Below are 24,165 nucleotides of genomic sequence, written 5' to 3' on the forward strand. Positions count from 1 at the left end.
CCGTCTTGACCTGATGCCTCAACTGAAACCTGGCAGACTAGGCCTGGCTCAATGCAGCTTGCAGTTTGACACAGCCTCTGCCTGGAGTTGACAGGAAGCTGGGGAAAATATGGTCCCCTTACTCTTAGTCCCTACTCTCTTGGTGGCAAATTTCTATAATCAGAAGATTTTGTAAATCTATTAAAATAATTGATTATGGAACATCTTAGATTACTCTAGGACTGGGACTAGTGTTAAGTTAGGTTTTTTTTCTTGGAAATGGTATGGAGACAATTAGGTCAAGGGCTTGTGAGAATATTTTGTTATTTGGTTAACATCATGCTTGTCTAAAGCTTTGTTACAGTTAGTAAGGTTAAAAGAAGAATGGCTTGTGGTTTATTTCGTACATGCCATCAAAGAAACATGGCATGACTAAAAGTTTTATATATGTACTGTGTTAAGAATTGGTTATCTAATGTATTTAGGTAGGTGCTGGAGTCTGCTGTTAATTCCTTAGTGAAATATTATCCTCCTGGTGAGGAAATGTTAATGTAAAGTATGTTGAGTGAAGTATGTAGGGAGTTAATGTAAAGTATGAGGAACTGGGTTCTGATGTAAAATTTCTTAAACAGAACAATTGGTCAAGGTTCGAATTTTGAATTTGTAAAATGATTAGGGTTATAACGATTAGAAATGGTAACTTAAAATTGTGCTAAGGTAACTTTTGTAGGAGAATGGAAAGAAAGCTGGTTCCTACAAGAAGGCAAGAAGAAGATGCTGGAGATGGCTGGAACAAATACCAAGGACCAGAGGACTTCACTGATGTTGTTCCCTGCCAGACAGCTTATGGGAAGAGACTTTTGAATCTTAAAGGGACAGTTGCATTATCATTTTCTTTTGGGTCTCTGTATCTGTATTTACAAAGGGGACTGCCCCCTTTGATTTTTCAATGCGTCGATCAATCCTTCCCATATTTAGGGGGGTGATGATTAAGGAGAAAAATTCAGATAAGAAAGAGTAAGGGAATATTAAAAATGTGGAAACAAAAATTTGAATAAAAGAAGAGGGGGAAATTGTAAGAAATGGGAGGAGGAGTTTTGTTTCCACAGAAGTAAAGGTGTGCTTCCCTGCCCTCCCCCACCCCAGCTTTAGCAGAGACCAGGCCTCAAGGTCGATCAGGTGAGAGGTCAGAGGCTTGTACGCATGTGCATACTTTTTGAGAAGGCAGTCTGGGGAATTAGAGAGGCCAAACCCACTTGAACCTGTTCAAGCTTATCTAGGGTCTGGTCTTGGTCAAGAATCCAGGCCTACTGATTTGCATAATTTGCATATGTTGAAAAGGGAAAGTAGGGGAAGTAAAAGAATATAGTTTAATCCTAAACTAAGACAAGGAAAATCTAATTAACTTCACTTTTGCTTCTGTATCCTTATTATCCTATTTATATAAACTATATAACCTAGGAAAACTATGTAAAAAAACAAAGATTGTAAACTAACCATGACTCTAGCAGGAGTGGAGGGAATGGTTACCCCTGCTCCTGCAGCTGTATCAGTGTGAGTGTTCCCGCGAGCACTGCACCCGCTCTCCCGGGGAGCGTAATAAAATGCCTTCCTCTGCCCACTCTGGTCCTGAATTCTTTGGGTGTCAATGGGCAAATCACATGGACTTTCCTAAGGTCAAGTGAAGGGAAGCAACAGGCAGCGGAAGCTCGCCAGGCTTACTCCTGGATCTTGTCTTGGGGTGTCCTGTGATCCCCACTGTGGTGTTAAGAGGGCTACCACTCTGGATTCCCTTGGGGAACCCTGTGGTCTGCATGGCCTTCTTAAGGGGACATCACATGGGACTTCCGGCCCTGTCTCGGGAGCCTTGTGATCTTACTGCTGTCCTAAGGGGCCATCACTTGGGTCTTCTTTAGGGTCTGACCCCTAGGAGGCCCTGTGATCCCCACAGATTAAGGGATGGCTACCACTTGGTCTTCCTCTGGGAGTCCTGTGGTCTGTACAGCCTTCCCTAGGGATTATCACAGGGTTCTTCTTCAGGACTTTGGCCCTGCCTAGGAAGTCCAGTGATCGCCAAAACCATGTTTCTCACATTAAGTATTTACTTTGTGTAAATCATGCTAGGCTCTGGATGAGATAATATTTAGATAAGATGGTCCTTGTTCTCATGGAGATGATAGTTTGATGGTATGTATTATACATACAAATAAGACAGATTTTGTGTATATTACACAATTTGGGTGGGACCAGGACTGAGATTTCATTGATATGGAGAACTCATGGTGTGGAAACTCCACCTACCAATGCAGATGGACATTTGTTTTAAAATTTATAGTACTAAAGAGCTACCTCAGGCCTAAAAGGATTCAGTACCTTGTCTAAAGTCACATAGTGTGGAGGCAGGAAAATGAAGCCAGGTCTTGACTCTGAGGATGGCTCTCTCTCAGCTGTATCATACCACTCCCTAAAAAATAAAACATGATAAATGCATTAGAGTTAGAAAATAGATGATACATGAGGTCTAAACCAACACATATGGTCCATTATTAAAAGGGAAATCAAGGAATGCTTTGTGAATCAGAAGGCATTTGAATTTATGTTTAATGCATGAGTAGGGAATGCAAATGAGAATGAGAGGATATTCCCAGGATAAGGAAGAACATAAACAAAGGCACAGAGGTGGAGAGTGAAGGACACTTTTAGGGGTGAGGATGAGGCCATAGATAGAAGTTAGTTGGGCTAGAATGTAGAGTATGTTTCATCAAAGAGCAGTACTGTCAATCAGTCGGCAAACATTGATTCCTACTTCTGTGCCAGGTGTGTGCTAGGCTGACAAAATTTTGGGAAGGTAGGGTGGTGCTAGATTATGGAGGGCCTTACATATCGGGTGAAGGAGCTTAAGCTTTATGTGGTAGTCAGTCAGGAGCTGCTGAAGAACTTTGAGCAGAGGAATGACATGACCTGATTTATACATTTAAAAAATATTGTGTCCTAGAAACCATATGAAGAAATGAATTGTAAGAGTGAGAGTAGAAGAGGAAAGAACTTGTAGAAGGTTCCAATAATCCAGGCGGGTGGTAATTAGGGTCTGTCCTAGTACAGTAATGAAGAAGGCTTTGAGAACTGTGAGGGTGGTGGTAGAGGTTTTAAACATGGGAGATCATGTAAATGGTGGTGCTACAGACAGAAATGGTGAAGTAAAAGGGAGGAATAGCTTTAGAGGGAAATGCAGTGAGCTCATTTTTGCATATACCAAATTTAAGGTATTAGTGGGACATTTGGATGTGAATATCTGGCATTTAGAGATGTGAGTCTGAAACTTCGAATATATGTCAGTACATGATTGTTCATGATTTGGGGCGTCATCTGCAATAGGGGTGGTAGAGGAGTTGTATACTTTGAACAATCTCTAGTAAAGTAAATATGCTCAATTAATATTATGACCTTGACCCTGCAATCTCTTTTCTTTTTTTTTATTGTGAACTTAACACTAGAAGGACCATGCTTATCAATTTTATCAGTTGATGCAAGAATTTTAAAATAATTTTAAAAATTTTTGTTATTTTACTGTAATTTACTATATCTATCTGTGCAAATGTACTTTACATAGAAATACAAGAATATATTTTAATTATATTTTGAAGTAAGCATTTTCATCCTGTTATCTCTACATTTCATTTTTAAAAGAAGAAAGAGGCTTATATAGGAAATGAACTTCTTTGTGTACAATTTGTTTTTTTAAGAAGAGTACAAATATAAATCAGTACATGCATATTTACACACATATGTACATATATATTTAATGTAACAAGGTGGTAACAAAGTTGGTTTATTTATTTGTGCCCCTTTCGGAACATTTTTGTTTTCTTGTGTGCATTAAAAAAAGTTTTTCTGCATTTCTCTCACTAATGGCTAACCCAGGGGTGGGGAATCAGTCTGTGGCCTTGGGGCCAGTTGTGGCCTTGATTTGTTCTCTGAAGTTTAGATTCAGTCAAAGGGCCACTCTTGAGGACCTAAACGGCCACATGTGGCCTCAAGGCCACAGGTTCGCCACCCCACCTATAATCTCCCATTCATGCAGTAGAAACATTCCCTTGTAACAGATCTGTGTAGTTTGGTGAACCAAATCAGCTCATTGGCCTTGTCTGAGAATATATATTTCAGTCTGCATCTCTAATATGTTACTTTTTTCTCAAGAGGTAGAAAGTGTATTTCATCTTCATTCTTTTGAAATTAATATTGTTTGACGCTTTCTTCAGAGTTCTGAATCTTTCAGAGTTGTTTTCTTCATATCATTGTTGTCTTTGTGTAAATTGTTCTTCTGGTTCTACTCATTTCATCTTCAATTTGTACAAGTCTTTCCATGCTTTTCTTAATTTATCTTATTTTTCATTTCTTTAGGTGCAACAAAATTCCATCACAGTTATATCTCACAGGTTGTTCAGCCATTTTGTAGTTGCGGGTGCTTACTTTGTTTTCAATTCTTTGCTCCTATAAAAAGTGTTGCTATAAATAAGTATTCGCAACCCTTCCCTCTGCCCTTCATCTCCTTGGGATATGTGCTTAATGATAGTATTATTGGGTAAAAGGGTACTTTCATTTTAGTGACTTTTGAGATATGTTTTCAAGTTGTTTTCCAGAATGGTTGAATCAGTTCTTACCTCCACTGTCTATTAGTGTTCCCCTTCTTCCACAGCCTTTTCAAAAATTGCTATTTTCCTCTTTTGTCGTTTTGCTACTTTTAAAGTAAAACCACAGGATTGTTTTAATTTGCATTTCTCTAATTAGTGATTTGGAGAATTTTTTCATATGGTTGTTAATAATTTGCTTTTCTTTGAAAACTATTTATGTCATTTGACCTTTTACCAACTGGGAAATAACTTTTATTAAATGCTTTTATTAATTCTTTCTAAAATCTTGAATATTAGACCTTTATCAAAGAAATTTGCTGTGAATCTCTCCAAATATCTCCCACCTAACTATATTTCTCTTGTTCAAAAGCTTCGAAATTTTATAGGATTAAAAATTGTCTGCTTTATTTTTTATGATTCCCCCTATCCCTTGTTTAAGTAGGGCTCCTCTTCCTAGCCATAGTTGTGAAGGTTATTTATAGGCGGCTGGGTTAGCACAGTGGCTAGAGCCCTGGGCCTCAAGTCAGGAAGACCAGAGTTCAAATTTAGCCTCAAGAACTTTCTAGCCCTGGGACCCTGAGCGAGTGGCCTAAACTGTTTGCTTAGGTTTCCTCATCTGAAAATGGGGATAAGAACAGCCCTGGCCTCTTAGGGTTGTTGTGAGGATCAGATGAGATCGTCACGCTGAAGTGCTTAGCACGTAGTAAATGTAAGCACCGTTTAAACGTTAGCTGTTAGGATTTCTCTGCTAATTTTTTGTCATGGTATTTTTTACATTTACGTCTTGTGTCCATTTGGAGTGTGTTGTGGCATGTAATGTTAGGTGTTTGTCTAAATCTAATTTTGTCAGATTGCTTTCCAGTTTTCCAAGCATTTTTTTTTTTATCAAATAAGGAATCCTTACCCCAAAAGTTTTTGTCCTTGGATTTATTAAACACAGTGCTATTGTGTTAGATTATTTCTGCATTTTGTTTACCTAATCTCTTCTATTAATCAACTTTTCTATTTTTTAACAACTGTCAAATAGTTTTGATGATTATTACTTTGTTCCATAGCTTGATACCTGAAACTGCTAGTGCTCCTTCATTCCTATCTTTTTTTCGTATTTCTCTTGAAATTCTTGACCTTTTGTTCCTTCAGATGTATTATATTGTTATTTTGTGTAGCTCTATAGATTAGCCCTTTGGTAGTTTGATTGACATAGTACTGCACATGTAAATTCATTTAAATTTATGTTGGCATGATCCAACTATGAAGAATATTTCTCTAGTTATGAAAGTCTTCCTTTATTTCTTTAGTTGTTAAGTACATACTTATTGGTAGGAGGAACCCCAGATTATTTATACATAGGCATACCTTGGAGATATAATGGGTTTGGTTACACACCACTGCAATAAAGTGTATCACACAAATTTTTGGGTTTCCCTGTGCATATAAAAGTTATGTTTATACTATACTGTAGTCTATTAAGTATGCAATAGTATTATGTCTTAAAAATGTACATACTTTAATTAAAAAATAATGCCAACCATCATCCAAGCCTTCTGTGAGTTGTAATCTTTTTGCTGGTGGAGGGAGCTGACTTGATGTTCATGGTTGCTGACTGATCAGGGTGGTGTTTACTGAAGGCTGGGGTAGCTGTGGCAATTTCTTAAAATGAGACAGCAATGAAATTTGCTGCATCAATTGACTCTTCCTTTCACTTGAACACTCAGAAGGTAGGATTATTAATTGGCCTAGTTTCAATATTGCTGTGTCTCAGGACATAGGGAGTGAGGAGAGGGCAAGAGATGGGAATACCGGTTAGTGGAGCAGTGAGAACACACACATTTATCAGTTCAATTTACCACCTTGTATGGGCCTTGCTTGTTGCACCCCAAAACAATTATAATAGTAACATCAAAGAACACTGATCACAGATTACTATAATAGGTAAAATAATAATAAAAAAGTTTGAAATGTGGCAAAATTACCAAAATGTGACCCAGAGACATGATGTGACCACATGCTGCTAGAAAAATGGTGCAGACAAGCTTGCTTGTCACAGGATTGCCATAAACCTTCAATTTGTAAAAAACGTAATATCTGTGAAGCATGATAAAATGAAGCTCAATAAAATGACCTATGCCTGTGTTCTATAGTTATTTAAATGGGCTTTCTTTTTCTGTCTCTTTCCACTAGATTTTGTTATTAATATACATAAATGCTGATTTTTTCCCCTTCTTTATTTGATAATCTCTTATTCTGGATTGGGGCAGGGGAGAGGGAAGGGAAGAAACATTTATATACTGCCTACTATGTGCCAGGCACTGTTTTAAGGACATTACAAATATCATCTAATCTGATCCTCACAAACATCCTGATAGATAGGTGCTGTTATCGTTCCCATTTTACAAATGAGTAAACTGAGGCAGACAGAGGTTAAGAGACTTGCCCAGGATCACACAGACAAGTGTCTGAGACTGGTTTTGAATTTAGGTCTTCCTGATTCCACGACCAGTGCTCTGTGCACTATGGTGCCACCTAGCTGCTTATTGAAATTATTTTTTTAATTAATTTTTGTTCTCTAGGTTATCTTCCTAAATTTTTATACAGTGATACCCTCCTCTCCTCTACCCTCATCTTCTACCTCTATGTTTTGTCTTCCCCTATTAGAATGTAAGCTCTTTATAGAGACAGTCTTGTTTTGTTTTATTTTATGTATATCCCTAGGTGCTTAGCGCATTGTTTAGCACATAGTAAGCTCTTAATAAAATACTCTCTTTACTCTTCTCTTCTCACTCCTGTCCTCTCCTCTCTGTCTTCCCCCCTCCCTTCCTTCCTCTCTCCCTCTCTCTTCCTTTTCCTCTCTTTCTCTTCCTCTCTTTCCCCCTCTCCTCTTTTCTCTTCTCTCTTTCTCCCTCTTTCTATCTGGACCAGATCACATTTCTAGCTCATAGCTAATGGGATACATAAACACACATGTTATGAGGAAATCTGGTAAAGGATGGAGTGAGTCAAACCTTATTTTGTTAAACAATAGTTTTTGCAAATCAACTGGTTCTTTTATCTGTAACAAATTCATTTTAAATAACGGATTTCTTCATTTATATTTCACTTACTAAAATGCACAGATACAGAACTTGTGTACGTTAGATATAACCTTTTAATGGCTTTAATATATAATACCTTATTGTCTCTGACATTATCTGAGGCTTTCCTCCCTACCATCTCTCAAGTGAGTACAACCTTCCAGCTACAGAGTTAAACTGGGAATACCCAGGGGGTTTGGCATTGAGGGTGATTTTGATTATGATATAATTATATATCTATATTTCAAAGCATTTTGTTAGTTACTCAATTCCTCTGTTAATATCTCATTGTTTTAGATAACTGGATTTTACTCTGAAGCCATGAAGGGCCCAGGGACTCCTTTCAGGTATTATAGTGAGTCAGTGACAGTTGGAATTAGAATCTTAAGGATTTTACCTTTTAGCTTTGGTTTACAGTGCCTCAGGCCTAGACTGTAAATGAGGAGATGACTGAGAAAGGAAGCAGTTAATTGAAATATTGAATCAATAGTTATGCTTTGTTTACCTCAGCATCTCTTAGGGCAGAATTCATGAGGCTGCTGCTTAATGCTTTAACCAACTGCAATAATTGCTGCAAAATGTGTATAAACTACAGCTTAGAGAGAAGGGCAATTTCTGGTATTTTCCAGATCTTGTTATTTTCACTTCAATGACTGAAAGAGGAGAAAAAAATCTTCGTAATTCATGGATTCACTAGGCTTTCTAGATGAAGGTCTATCCACCAGTTTTTGAGTCACTGATGAGGACAGAGTTATTGCATTTCCAATTTTTTCTGTTTAATTGTCTCAGATTTGAATAAATAGAACCAATTTAAAAATTTTTCTTCACCATGGTTCCTTACATATCAATACCTAACTAAAAAATATCCCTCAGGTCAAAATCTCCCTCTTAGTTGAAGCTTCACTTTTTTTAATACCCCATTTTCCTATAGAAATTTTCGACATTCAATTTCTTTCTATAGGCTTAGCTTGACTCTTAACAGCCTAAGACCACTTTAGAGAATTTAGTTGGGGTACTATTTTTGTTAAAACTGAAAAGTAAAAGTTTTATGAACTCACAACATCAATCTTCATTACAGAACAGAATTCTGAATGAGGTTGGCCTAGCTCAGATATGATCCAAATGAATTTATTCAAATTTCAAGAAAGTAAGCTGATCTTCTAGAAGGTATTTCCAGGACATGAACTCTGAGGGAAGCCCTAGTGTAACTATAGTCTTAATGGTAATTATCAGAGTAATTAACACCTCTTTTAAAGAAGTTACTGATATACTTCTTCTCTAGAACTTCAGCCAAGGCAAAGAAGTAAAAGTGTTGTAGTCAGTGTGAATTGTCACAATAATGCCTACTATGTGCCATTGTGCTAAATATTATCTCGTTTAATAGATGTAATGTACTAAAGTATCAAAGTACCTTTGGACATTTAAATTATGTATTGTGTTATACGAAGATGATACCGTTGTTTTTAAAAAAAAAACCCTTTTATATAGCCCTTTGTCTTTGATACTGTCTCTTGATCACAACAACCCTATGAGGTAAGCAAGGATAGGTATCTTCATTCTGCCCCAACTTGCTTGAATAGCAAATGTTAGAGCCAAGATTAAAAACCAGATTTTCTGATTCTTAGTCCATTGTTCTTACTACTACATCCAGATATAGGGAAAAATTCAAAGTGATTCTGAGATTTTGAGCTTATATGGCCTGAAAAAAGATAGCAAATGTATTATTTTCTTTTGTCAGTGTGTCTTCCTACATTATCAATCAGCTTAAAGTACTCTTGCAAAAATTGCCAACAATCTCTTAATAGCCAATCTGATATATTCCCAGTTCTCAACCTTCTTGACCTCTTTACTGTGTTCGATACTGTTGACCATTCTCTTCGGATACTTTACTCTTCTGGGTTTTTGTGATACTGTCTTTCACTTCCTTCAAGAATGAATGAATGAAAGAAAAGTATTTATTAAGCTTTTACTATGTGCCAGACTCTCTGCTAAGTTCTGGAGATGGAAAGATTTAAAAAGATACAAAGTCCTTCTATAAATTTACATTCTAATAGAAGTTGACAGCAGGGAAAGGATGTTATGGAAAGTGAAAATGGGGAAGGGAGAGAAGAGAGGCAGAAGGTAAGACAGCCAGGGTGGGTGGTTAGATGGGATATAAAACCAAAGCATCACCTCATGTTCAGGACCAGCCAGTAGAAATGGTGGGCGCTAAGTACCAGTTTGTATACATTAGTGACCAATCAGCTGCACAGGGCCTTGTGATGGGAGCTCCAGAGATGAATAGAGTAACTTCTCCAGGGAGGGAGCATGGGTTCAGGAACACCTGGGGATAGAGATTAAAGTTTCAGGTCAGGTGTTAAGGACTGGTCTAGTTGGGGCAAAGTAGACAAATGGCAGCAGACAAATGGTGAAGTGGCTAGGGAGTACAGCTGGTGGAAATGACTAGTTCAATCCTGGTGAAGTGTGTAGTACCGCTCAGGCACCACCTTTTACCCAAACCCTTTCTTTATTTCCCTTAAACTGTCATAGCTACCTTGTACTTATTTTGTATATATTTATATACGTACGTGTTGTCTCTCCTAGATAACATAAGCTCCTTAACAGCAAGGGTTTTTTCATATTTTGTCTTTTTATTCCTGATGCCTACCACAGTATCAGGCACAGAGCAGATTCTTAATCATGAATCCTTGTGAGTGATTTAGAAACAGAATATTTTAGTTTCAAGATGAAAATTTTTATTTTTGGACAGAAAATGTAGTTTGAAATGAGAGTTCAGGGCTTGAGTTTAAAAGGCATCTACATAGAAATGATTGTTCAAACCATGGAAATGAATCATGTTTTTGGGAGAGAAAGAGCTAGAAGGCCCTTAGCTATTATTAGGGGATGAGAAGAAGAAAGAAGCTAGTTGGGAGAAAAAAGAGAAGCAGTAAAGTGTGATAAATAGCAAAGGGAGTATTAAAGGAGTCAAACATCACAGATTAGTCACTTTGTGTAATAGATATGTTCTTGAAACATAGTATTTGTTTCACAAGCAGTCTTGTGAATTATCATTTTTAAGACCCTAATCCAGCTAATTCTTTAAAGGAAACTAATTGCACTCTTTTTACCTGCTGATATCCCCTTAACACTTGCAATGGTGTCTTCAGACTCTCAAGAAATACTTGTTGATTGGTTGATTTTGGTTTCTAAGACAGTCTTTTGCTTGAAGTAGATGAAAAATTTTTTTGGCACTTTGCATGGAGATAGCTTCTGTGAAAAGTAAAATTATTGCATAATAGTCATAATTTAATCTGGTTAAATTTTTACCATTTAGAGCTAATTAATAAGTTATCTAAAGCAGCTGTTGGTGCAGTGCATAGAGAACCCGCCTCTGAATCAGGATGATGGACATCTATTTAAGTTCTGCCTTTGCCCCATAGACGTGGGCTGTATGATACAGGTCAAGGTTCTTAACCTCTCAGTACCACAGGCTACAGTTTGCAGAACAGTGGTAGAAGTTGCCTCACTGGGAGTTCCCCATACCGATAAAATCACAGATCTAGATACCGCCCCCATAGGGGGAAAAGTACAGTATTCAGAGCCCCTCAAATTTAGTTTCTATTCAAAAAGTCCATCAGTTTTGTTTTTTTTTTTGCTACAATAGTTCCCTCTGAGGTTCTCCTTCTAAAGATTGTTTTCTTTTTCTTCTTTTTACCCTTCTGGAATTCTTCTGTTGCTTGGGAAGTAGTTAGTTTCTATTTGTCTAATACCTGCCCTGGAATTGGAAATGCAGCTGTTTGCTATTTCACACTCCCCCCTCCCCCTTTTTAACTTCCTCTTCATTTCTATTCCCTTCCTTTCTCCCTCCCTCCCACAATACTTCTTTTCATATATAGTAGCTAATGTTCTTTTCACTGGTTCCATTTATCTTTACCTTCCTGTTAAAGTCTGGCAGTGCCAGGCGACAGATGAACATATTTTCAGAATGTTTTGAAACCTCATAAAATTAGGGGAAAATAGTGGATCAGTGAAATTTTACTATGAGGAGATTGCAAGGAGAAGAAATCAGTCTTATTGGAAATGTTCAGCTTGTGGATTACTGCATGATTTTTGCTGTTGTTAATCACCTGCATTTCCTAAGTGGGAAGTGCCCACTGTATGTAATTAGTATATATTAGTTGTTATATAAGTATTAGTAATTAGTATGTATTAGGTGTTATGTAAGAGAAATAAAAGCTATGGTCTCATTATCTGGGAACTTGTAATATAAAATACTACTAATTACTATTTTTGTTGTTATAGCTGGAGGTGCCAAATCTTATTAGAGGGAAAAGAGGAAATTTAGCTAAAGGCAGCTTCCTGGAAAAATTCTATATGAAACTTGCTCTATGAAGTTACTTTATTTTAAATGGATGTAATTAAAATTCATAGACTCACATAAAGTTGTGAACATTTGAAGAAACTTATATGCCCTTAAAGTATTCCAATCTCCTCTGAGAGAGCTGAGACCCACAAAAGGTTTTAGTGTTTTATCCAAAGCCAAACACCTAGAGTTAGGAAGCAAGACTATAACCTTGCAGGTATTGTCATCCTCATTTTAACAGATGAGGAAACTGAGGCAAAAGGGGTAAAGTGACTTTAAAAATTGTTTTCATCTATACTACCCAGTATTTATTAATTTACTGATAATCTCATCCTCTTCTAGCCCTAAACTCATCAACCTAATTATTCCTCTACAATGAATTCTAGCCTGCTGCAGCCAACTAAGCATGACTTACTTATTCATAACCTCACTCATCTTTGTTCATAGTTCCCTCCTCATTTTCCCAATATTCTTCTCCTTCTCCTTTTCTAAGTCTTACTTTAAGATGGAGCTTGAAACATACTTTTTCCAGGAAGCTTTAGCTAAATTTCCCCTTTCCCCTCTAGATAGTGTTTGGTACTCCTAACTATAACAACAAATGATAAAAATTGTGCTGTATTTCTCATATGGTAAAGAAAATGCTTTGTAAATCTTAGAGAGTTCTAGAAAACAAAGCCATCAATCTATCTGTGCATGTGCAGGTGACACTTAGCACTATATATTCAACCATAGTTTCTCTTCTGAGTTCCAACCGCACATTACCAACTTCCTAGTGGATGTTACTAACTAGGTATCCCATAATCATCTCAAATCAACTAGTCCAAAATAAAACTTATTACTCTGCCTCTCCCTTTCCCCCCTCCACTCCCAAATCTGCCCCTCTAACTTCCTCTTTTCTATTGATGAGGTACCATGATCTAGTCACATTGGATTGCAACCTAGGAGCCATCCACATATCCAGTTCACTTTCCAAATCCGTTCCTCTACGACATTTCTCGATTCTGCCCCCTACTCTGCACTCACGTTGCCGTCACTGTAGGTTAGAACCTTATCATCTCTTGCCACTATTACATAGCCTCCTAATTGGTCTGTGTGACCTTGGTCAAATCACTTAACTCTCTGTTTGCCTCAGTTCCTCATCTGAAAAATGAGTTGGAGAAGGAAATGGCAAATCACTGTAGTATCTCTGCCAAGAAAACCCCAGATGGGGTTATGAAGAGTTGGACGTGACTGAAACAACTGAACAGCGGCAACAACGAAAGTTCCAGACAAATTGGCCTACTGGTCATACCCACCGTACAGGATATTCCATTTTCCAGCAGACTGTGCTTCTTGCCTGGGATGTACTCCCTTTCAAAATTCCTTTCTTTAAGGTTCAGGTCAAGTGCCGCTTCAAAGGAGGCTTATCTTGATCCCCCCTAAACTATTAATGTGTCCTTAATTTACATTATATTTATTTGTAGATATTTTATATTTAATTATTTATATTCATATTATTGCACTATAATAGACTATCAGTTCCTTAGGGGCAGGTACTGATTCATTGGCACATAGTAAGCTTTTAATAAATGCTTTTTCATTCATTACTTTTTTTTGTGTCCCCCCCCCCCCACAATGGTACTTAGGCCATAGATAATAGGTACTTAAATATTTGTTACAGTGATTTGAATTGAATAAATTGAATCTTGTCTTTTCTGGCAATTAAGTAATAGGTTGTCCTTTTACATTAATGTTGCTTGGCAAATAAGCCGTGATTTGTATCCTGAAATGTAAATGTGCTTCTCGTAAAGTGAAGGTTTCTAGAGGTAGCGAGAGGTAGCCTGCACAGTTTAAAGAGGGATTGCCTCAGAGTCAAGAAGACCTGGGATGTGTGACCCTGAGCCGTCACTTAGTGTCTCAGTGGAACAATCTGTTAAGTTGTTGAGCAGTTGCTGATCTGCTTTGGTAGAGTTTCTCCACCAGGAATCCCCTACAACAGTGAATCACAGTTCTAGACCCTCTCAATCTAGACTGGATCATAGCTTGGCTGTGCTTCAGTGTGTATTCTTTTTGGTGAATCACTCTGAAAAATAGATAATGGAAAAGTGAAAAATAATAATTTAAATGAGCATTTATGTTTTAAACAAAAGATGAATTATAATAACCTCTTTATCAGAGGACCTGTGGGTGAGAGAAGACAGTAAGCAGAGGGGAGAGAGTTCAGCTATTGATGAATCGTATCCTTTCCAGAAAGTATTCAGAGGAATGAAAAAGAGGACAGGGTTCATGACCATGAAAGACTTGGGGGAAATAAAAAATTTTGCTTGAGACCATTTTCATAATAGTATATAGAATTGTAAATCACATTTATGAGAACATTTTATGATGCACAATTGACTTCTTATTAAATAGGTAACACGAAGTACTCTTGCTCCAGTTTTGTAGATTAGTTAAGTTGAAGCTCACAGATTCATAAAGTTCACAGGTCATAAAGTTCTTAAAAGACAGGCATTCTAACTTGAAGCTTTTCTCAGTGTACCACATTATTTCTTTATAGAAGAAACAAAAGACACCCTGGTATACTTTCTGTCTCACTTGGATTCTTCTATCCACAGAAATAGTTTATTTCCCCAAGGAAGTATTTTTACTGGCAAAATATCATTTTCACCACCACAGACTTGTCTGTCCCGTGGCCAGGTTCCTTTAACTTGTTTTCCTGAATGCATTTGCTGTCTTCTTGTCTGAGACTAGCCTCTTATTTAGTTTAAGCCAAGCTGTTTGCCATTTCATTCTTCAGGACCCAGTCCAGAGTTTGTTACTTCTTTGAGGAAGCTTTCATTGAATAAGCAAAGACATGTTGGGAAAAACTACATTAATCTTTATATTCCCCCTCTAGCATAAATGTGAATCATTAAACATTTTTGAAAGGGGGTACAAAGAGAGGAATTAAATATAGTGTCAGATATACATACACAAAAATGTGTGCTTGACACTATAAATATTTGATGGCTATTTAACTATATTTTTCAGTTGTGTGGAAACTGGAGCCTAAGCTCCTTCAAGTTGAGGACCTTGCCTTTTCTGGAATCACCTTTTCTTTCCCTTTCTAAAATACTTTTCTGTAATACCAGGAAGTACTAGATATTTACTGCAGTATCCAACAACTGAAATATCAATCATCTCCTCTCAAGTTCAACTATGAAATTAATGATGATGGAGGGGAGACCAGTCACAAAAGTGCTAGATAGTAGTAGAAAACCCCAGGTTGTCCACAGTTGTGTTTGTGCCGTATCTAGTATGATTTTGTTATTGCATTTTATAAGAAACCACATTAGCTTATACTTATCAGTTTATTGATGTACTGGCCATTTTTAGTCTTTAAAGTTAATCTTGCCTAATGCTTATATTTATTAATATATACATACTTTCTCAGTCATTCAATGTACATTTGTGTGTGTGTATATATATATATATATATATATATATATATATATATATATATATATATTTATTTATTTTTTTACTTTCAGGCCTCTAAGATTGGAAAACGTAAGGAGTGTCACTGTTGACCATACTAAATTTTGTGCCTTGGTAAGTAGTGGGAACTGAATCTCCTATGTTTTAAGTTCATTTTCCTCCCTGAATTCCTTCCCCTAGATCTTTCCTATAGTAGATGCTCAATACATATTTGTTGACTTGTTGATTTTTTAAAAAGAGATAGATACTTGGGTTAATTTTTTAAAATACTGTACTATTTAGCCCAGTAAACTCATTTGGCTAAAATGCAAACTTGTCAAAAGCTTAAGTAATTAGATTTCTCTTTGTACACTTTATTCATATGAGATAGAGACAAATAAATAATTTATCAAAGAGATATTGAAAAACAAGCAACTTCTGGGGTATGTAAAATGGCCAGCACAGATTTGATTTTGTGTCTATACGTTCTGCATCTACAGTATTCTAAAATGATAACTGATATTTATGTTGATGACAAATATTTAGGAATGTCTAAGCACTAAGGTACCTTGTGAATTATCAAAGAAAAATTAAATTATGTTCAGTAGTACATAGTAGTAAGTATATTTTTATCTTCTTATTTGAAAATGAATACTCTAAATATGGTTTGTGTGAGTATGTATGTATACATTTTAATATATAAATGTATATAATATGTCTGATAACTGCTTCTTAACCAGAATATTAATATTAACTTGACCTTCTTATTTTCCCTACCATTCTAGATAGAAGCTTGCTGTACTTGTGTTTTATTAAATATTGAGTTAAGAAGTTATTTGTGATTTCTACTGATGATAATAGTCATAGACAAGCAGAGTGATGGGAAAATTAGAATGTAAATCATTCAAAAACTAAGCTCTTTTCAGTTTACTCTCTGTTTCCTCCTTGGCTATTGCATATTTTCTTTTTTTCCTCTTGTCATAATAGACTACCTTTCTTTTTATTTTTAGAGGATAGCAAATAGGATTCTTAAAATATTTCTTTATTGTCTTATGAGCTCTTTATATATCCTCTTAATGATCTGTATTTGTGAGATGAGAAAATAATGTGACTAAATGAAATTACATGGACTGTATTATTTCAGCAAATGGATGCAGTGGCTTTTCTCACCAACCTTTTGCCAGAGTTGCTCAAAGAAGTAACAAAAAAAAATTATCGCTTGCCCTTTTTCTTTCATATTCTTCTGAATGATATCTAATTGTTAACATTGGCTTATGAACACTAGAGTCACCAGAAATAGCTTTTTTTTTTTGGAGGGGGAAAGGCAGAGCAGTTGGGGTTAAGTGACTTGCCCAAGGTCACACAGCTAGTAAGTGTGTCAAGTGTCTGAGGTCCGATTTGAACTCAGGTCCTCCTGACTCCAGGACTGATGTTCTACTTACTGCGCCACCTAGCAGCCCCCAGAAATAGCTTTAAAATACAGTGTGTCTATCTATATTGTTGTATTGTGAAAAGAACACTGAAATTCATCATAGCACCTGGGTTCAAATCCCATCTCTTCCACTTAAAACTGTGTGACCTTGGGCAAATGATGTGATTTTTCTGGGCCTTAAGTTCCACATCTGTGAAATGAAGCATTCAGGAGACTGGGTAAGATGACCTCTGAGGACCCTGCTAACTCTAGATCCATTATCATCCTTTGACATTGATAACACATACCATGGTTGCTTTGAATTTACTTTCATAGAGGGGAAGACATTTTGAACCTTATATTTCAGTTTAACCAAGTCTTTCCTGCATGAGACCAAGTATTTTTTTCCCCTCCATATAGTACTATACTAGTTGCAAAGAGTACTTTTGTAATTGGTCTCCCTCCATCATCATTAATTTCATAGTTGAACTGAATTGAGAGGAGGTGATTGATGGAGTTTTTCAGTTGTTGAATACTACAGTAAATATTTGCTAGCTGTCTAATGATATTGCCACAAAAAGTAACCATTTAGAGTAGCTAAAAAGTTTCAGCGATATCTTATCACTTATGACACATTATTTCAGACTCAAAAAGAGGTTTTCGAAGTTCAAGTGATGTGTGTGTGTGTGTGTATGCACATGTGTGCTCTTTAAATATTGAAAACTAGGTGTGCTTAGCTTAAATGTGGATAGTTCTGTACTTCTTGATTTTTCATTACTGTCACAGAAGATTTACTTAGATTATTTGATCATTTTTGTTGTAACTATATTCCTATGGTTTTTTAGTTTGGGCTTGCAGTAGCACCTAAGTTCCTTAAAGATGTAGTCTGTCTCATCTCTGTATTTTCAGTGACTAGTGCCTAATAAATATTTAACTTAATTTTTAGGTAGTTTTATAAATATGAGATGGAATAGTGATGCCTGGCAGTAGGAATTGTGGGGATTGTGTCCATTTCTGCTAGAGCTTACAACTCCCCACTCTTTAGCTGGGGTCCTCAGGATTCAGAGCAATTTTCATACTTCATGACATAAGCATTTAATATTGGTTTATTAGACTTCATGTGTATAGCACACAAAGAAAAGGATGTGAATCAAAACCTAAATCAGCTATTTGTTGTTTGGATGTATATTACACTGAAAAGCACAAACACATAGATACCTATCTCATCCACAGAATCAAAGAATCTCCCAACTGTTTATTATACTAGAATACTTCCTATAGCATACAAACCTTTGCTTGAAGATCCATTCTACTTTTGGATGGAGCTAATTGTTAGGAAATTTTTTCTTGCATTAAGCTGCAGTTTGACCCTTTGTAGCTTCTCCCCATTGCTATTGGTTCTGCCCTCTGGGGCCAAACAGAACACATCTAATTCATTGTCCACAGCCATTTCCAGACTTGAATACAACTACTATATTATTTCCTTGCTAAGTTTTCTCTTCTCCATCCCTAGTTCCTTCAACCAATTCTCATAATACGTGATCTGAAGACCACTGTCCTATTCATCCTTCTCTGGAAACTCTCTGTCACTTAATTTCCTAGTATCTAGTGCCTCAAACTGAACACATATTTTCAGTTGTTGTTTGACTAAGACAACTAATTAATGTAGCCTCTAAGACTTCATTATTTGACCTATCACACTGACTCATAGTAACCTTTTTCATCTTGTGCATGTGAAATTGCTTTTTTGAACCAAGTATAAGATTCCTGCAACTTTTCCTTCTCCATCTTTATTGCTTCACCTGCTACTTTAGCAAAGGTACAGTTATCCTTAACATGAAGCTTCTTTGCAATGGAGCCAGAAAGATAGCTAAAGTATGGTGTTTATCCATTTGCTTTGTTTGATATATTTTCTTTTGAATACTCTCCATGTGCTCAATTGGAACCTGAACGTCCCCTTAATCCTGTTCTTAGTCATTAAGCATTTATTAAGTGTCTGCTGTGTGCCAGGCACTGTGCCAAGTGCTGGGGATACAAAGAAAGGCAAAAGACAGCCCCAGTCCTCAAGGAGCTAACACGATCTCTAATTGGAGACAATCTCTCTAAGGAGAGACTACAAGCAGAAACGTGTGTGTGTGTGTGTGTGTGTGTGTGTGTGTGTGTGTGTGTGTATGTTTTCAAATAAGCTATATACATTACAGTAAGAAATAATTAGCAGAAGGAAGACACTAGAATAAAGAGGGATTGGGAAAGGCGTCTTATCATAACACTAAGATTCCCTTGTACCCCTATACCCTCAGAGTATATTGCAACAATTCGGCTAGCAGTTGCTGTGGGGGTGAAAAACAAACACAAGCCCAATAACAGGAGTGCTGCAAGCCCAAGTTCTTTTGATCTGCTTTTCTAAGGAAAGCAACTAGGGGTTAACAGGCTTACTTTAATCCAGCATACAAATATCATTCACTTAGGTAAGAGCAAACACAAACAAATTACAAACATCAACAGACAGATCTTGTCTGATTCAAATCTTGATTCATAGTTACCAGAGTTTAACAAAGTCCCAACATCCGGGTTTACAAGCTGGAGGTCTGTTAGGTACAGCTGCTCAGAGTCTCCACATCAGCACTCTGCCAAGAGTGACAGCCCTAAGCAAATAGCTCTGTCTTCTCTTTTTATGCACTCTTTATCAAACATCATCTGAGCCACCAGAACTTAAGCTCTTACTATTGGCTCTGGTATCAGCAACTCCTCTTAGGACCCTGGGGGCTTCACCCTCACATCGGCTTAGCACCTAGTAGCTAGGGGTTTTGGGCCTACTTGGGATATAATCAGACCTCCCTTCACTGGCTCCACCAGGAGCCCCACCTTAGTTACCAATGCAGAGTAAAAAACAAAACAAAACAAAACAAATGAACTCATGTTCCTTTTCTTGCCTTAAACCCTTCCACGTTTTGTTTTATTAATTTAATGAAATAGTAGATCCATACTTTCCCCTCTCTGGATCTTCCATAATTTTTTCCTTTCTTTTTTCTTCCCTTCTGCCTGAAGCACAGATAATTCGTACAGTATTACTACATTCCCTACTAAACAAAGTCTAGGAAGACAATGGGAGAAAAATATTTTACAGTCTCTTAAATCATGAGGGACTTTGCCTATATGTCCTCAGACCTAAGTTATTTCTTGTTTAACACTACTTTAGTCATCCCAGCCCTGTAGCCAGTTTAACACTTCTGCACTCCTTGAAACTCTCCTATACCTTGCCATGTTTTTAGAATCATAAAAAGTTATTATCAAATTTCCCTTTACATACTATCATCAATTCAATAGGCTAGTCTTTTAAATATTTCATTTAAAGGCTTTTCTGAATTTTATATACTCAAAATTTAAGTGAGTTTTATTTAGTACTTAAAAAGTTCTATAATTTTATGAGTGTGGATGTTCTCTTTACCAATGCAGGTTATATCTTAGTAGGCATACTAAGTAGATAGTCTTTCTGAATTGCTCTGGCCAAAAGAATTCAATACCTCTTAGTGATAAGACTCCAAACTTGCTAGGCTGATCCTCAGGCAGCAGGCATAGTGGTAGACTTTTCTTTCATAGTCTTTAAAATTCAGTTTTCTAGAATGATTTATCACACCATTTTTGTTTTTTAAAGGAAGAGGGTTTTATCCAAGAAATAGGGAATCTGATTTTTGTCAGTTCATTTGTTGCAATGGGGTTTTTCTGAATGAATGAACAAGGATTTATTGGTGCTTACTGTATGCCAAGCACTGTGCTGTGCATTGGTAATACAAATACAAAAATGAGACAGCCCTTGCTCTCAAGGATCTTTTTCCTAATAGAAGGGGACAACACATAGAGGGGGGGTGGTGGTAGCTTTGGTCTAAGAAATCATGTGAAGGGTGAATATAATTTTTAAGTGAGTTGATTAACACACTTTCCCCAGTAATAATGATGGTATTGAGTGATACATATCCCTAGATGTCTAAAACTTGTATGTGCATATGGAGTGTTGTGGGTAAGGGAGAGGTATGTGCAGTAGCAAAGGGGATAGCAAGAAGATGGCTGGAGAGGATGGGTACTCCTTATTATTTAAAGAAGGTCACAGTGTTCTTTTCAATATTGAAGCACTCTGTCCTATAACCTAAAACTTTAGTTAAAAGTAATTTTAGAGGTGAGATGGCAAAAGTAGAGGAGCACTCAGTTGAGCTCTTCAAAATTCTCCTCGCAAAAACTCTAATGCCTCAAATTGAATTCTGGAGTGGTAGAACCAGCAGAAGGTTGGTTGACACACTTTTCCAGCCCAAGACAAATTAGGAAGTTGTCAGGAAAGGTCTGTCTCACCAGGGTGGTAATCAGGTCTGGAGCCCAGTGCAGACCATGTAGTGCAAACCATACTGCCAGCAGTGACTGCATTGGTAGCAGCAGCAGCTTTGGGAGTTCTCAGCCCCTAGATGGTGTGGGGGGGCTGGACCCCTCTTTGGAATGAGATAACTGTACCCTTTGCCAGTGCTGGCTTCAGGACCCTGTTGCATTACCGATACACAGTTCTGGGTTGCAGCCTCAGGGCCAAAAGAAGTGATAGCACTTGTAGCTACAGGGGAGCAGTGGCCCTGGTTGTGCCAAGGTGTAGAGGAGTGCTTGTGGTCACTCATGGGGGAGTAGGAATCTTGTTATCAATTCTAAGACAGAGGTGAACACTAGCAATTGTGGTTCCAGGAGAGTGGGGTACCTGGTCACAGTTCCAGGGCCAGGAGGAAAGCTAGTGCTGGTGGCTGTAAGGAAATAAGGTCCCTTCCTGGGTAAAGACCAGAGCACAGGCCAGGAGAGCAGTGACCACGCCTCTCCTTAGATCATACTGTCTTGCAGGCACCAAAAACCTACAGACCCCCAGAACTAGCTCTGAAAACAGCAGCATAAAGGGCCTGAAACTTGGGACAGTGCCCCTTCCATCCTAGGGGCTTTAAAATAAAGTTTAAAATAAACTTTAAAATAAAGTTAAATGAGCAAGCCACAAAAAAAAAACCTTATTATAATCAGTTATTATGGTAACAGGAAAGATCAAAACACAAACCCAGAAGAAGACAATGACATCGAAGAAGCTACAAGCATAGTCTCAAAGAAAAATGTGAGGTAGATATAAACTCAATAAGAATTCCTGGAAAAACCTCAAAAAGAATTTTAAAAATCAAACAAGAGATGGAGGAAAAATTGGGAAAAGAAATGAGAGTGATGCAAGAAAATGATGAAAAAAGAGTCAACAGTTTGGTAAAAGAGGGACAATAATTTACTGATGAGAAGAACATAAAGTTGGACAAATGGAAAATGAGGTACAAAATCTCACTAAAGAAAATAATTCCTTAAAAATTAGAATTGGGCAAGTGCAAACTAATGAGTCCATGATACACCGAGAAACAATAAAACAAAATCAAAACAATGAAAAAAATAGAAAAAAATGTGAACTATCTCATTGGAAAAACAACTGACCTGTAAAATAAGTTGAGGAGAGATAATTTAAGAATTACCAGTCTACCTGAAAGCCAGGATTAAAAAAAGAGCCTAGATATCACCTTTCAAGAAATTATCAGGGAAAACTGCCTTGATATGCTAGAACCAAAAGGTAAAATGGAAATTGAAAGAATCTACTGATCACCTCCTAAAAGAGATCCCAAAATGAAAACTCCCAGGAATATTATAGTCAAATTCCAGAGCTACGAGGTCAAGGAGAAAATATTGCAAGCAACCAGAAAGAAACAGTTTACATATCTTGGAGGCATTGTCAGGATCACACAAGATTTAGCACCTTCCACATTAAAGAAGCAGGGGGCTTAGAATATGATATTGCAGAAGGTAAAGGGGCTAGGATTATGACTGAGAAAACCTACCCAGAAAAACCTAGTATAATCCTTTTAGGGAGAAAATGGATATTCAATGAAATTGAGGATTTTCAAGCTGAATAGAAAATTTGACTTTTATCTACAAGACTCAAGAGAAACATAAGAAGGTAAACATGAAAGAGAAATCATAAGGGAATCAACACAGTTAAATGTTTATATTCCTATGTGGGAAGATAATTATAACTCCTAAGACCTTTATCATTATTAGGCAGTTAGAAGAAGCATAGGTAGACAGAGGGGGTACAAGTGTGAATCGCATGATAAAAAATGAAGAGGTGAGAAAGAGAGATGCATTGGGAGAAGGAAGGGAGAGAAAGAATGGAGAAAAGTGTTGGCAGACAATGCTTAAACCTTACTCTCATTGGAATTAGCTCAAAGGCAGAATTACATATACACTCAGTTGGATATAGAAATCTATCTTACCCTTCAGGAAAGTAGGAGGGAAGGGAGGGGATAGGAGGAGGGAAAGGGGGACTGATAGAAGGGAGGGTGGATTAAGGAAGGTAGTGGTCAGAAGTAAAAACAGGCTTTTGAGAATGGAGAGAGACAGACAGAGACAGAGAGAAGGAAAAATGGGGAAAAATAGGATGGAGGGAAATGCACAGTTAGTAATCATAACTGTGAATGTGAATGGGATGAATTCACCCATAGAACAGAAGCAGATAGCAGAACAGATTGGAAACCATAATCCAATAATATGTTTAGAAAAAACACTTGAAACAGAGAGATACACACAGAGTAAAAATAAGAACCTGGAGCAGAATTTATTATGCTTCAGCTGAGGTAGAAAAAAAAGTAAGGATAGCAATCATGATCTCAGACAAAGCAAAAACAAAAGTAGACCTACTTAATGTAAGCAAGGAAGCTACAGTTTGCTAAAAGGTACCATAGACAGTGGGGCAGCTAGTTGGTGCAGTGGTTAGAGTGTTGGACCTTGAATCAGGAAAACTCTTTGTGAGTTCAAATTTAGCCTCAGACGCTATTTGTGTTACCAGTTGTGTGACCCTGGGCAAGACACTTAATATTGTTTGCCTCAGTTTCTTCATCTGTAAAATGAGCTAGAGAAGGAAATGGCAAACCACTGCAGTATTTCTGCCAAGAAAATCCCAAATGGTGTCACAAAGAGTTGGACATGACTAAAAAAACCCTGAACAACAGCAAAGCACAGACAATGAAATAATATCAATACTGAACACATATGCACAAAATGGCCTAGAATCCACGTTTTTAAAGGAAAAGTTAAATGAATTACAGGAGAAAATAGATAGTAAAACCCTACTGGTGAGGAACCTCAACTTTTCCTTCTCGGAACTAGATAAATCTAACCATAAAATTAATAAGAAGTTAAGGAATTAAATAAATTTTAGAAAAGTTAGATATTGATTGATCTCTGGAGAAA

The 24,165-nt window shown here is 37.1% G+C and overlaps 1 protein-coding gene across 3 annotated transcripts in view; it reads left to right on the forward strand.

Moving 5' to 3' along the window:
* Window positions 1-24,165, forward strand: part of AGPAT3 (1-acylglycerol-3-phosphate O-acyltransferase 3) — a 189,195-nt gene that overhangs the window by 58,094 nt on the left and 106,936 nt on the right. For 2 of the 3 annotated variants that reach the window (XM_036745906.1, XM_036745905.1), the window contains exon 2: window positions 15,533-15,593. The exons of the other annotated variant lie outside the window; for it this stretch is intronic. The gene's annotated coding sequence lies outside the window, so the exon portion shown is untranslated. The remainder of the gene's footprint in view (window positions 1-15,532; window positions 15,594-24,165) is intronic. 3 annotated transcript variants of the gene reach the window in all.

Source organism: Trichosurus vulpecula, chromosome 2 (assembly GCF_011100635.1).
Source record: "Trichosurus vulpecula isolate mTriVul1 chromosome 2, mTriVul1.pri, whole genome shotgun sequence".
Taxonomy (NCBI): Eukaryota; Metazoa; Chordata; class Mammalia; order Diprotodontia; family Phalangeridae; genus Trichosurus; species Trichosurus vulpecula.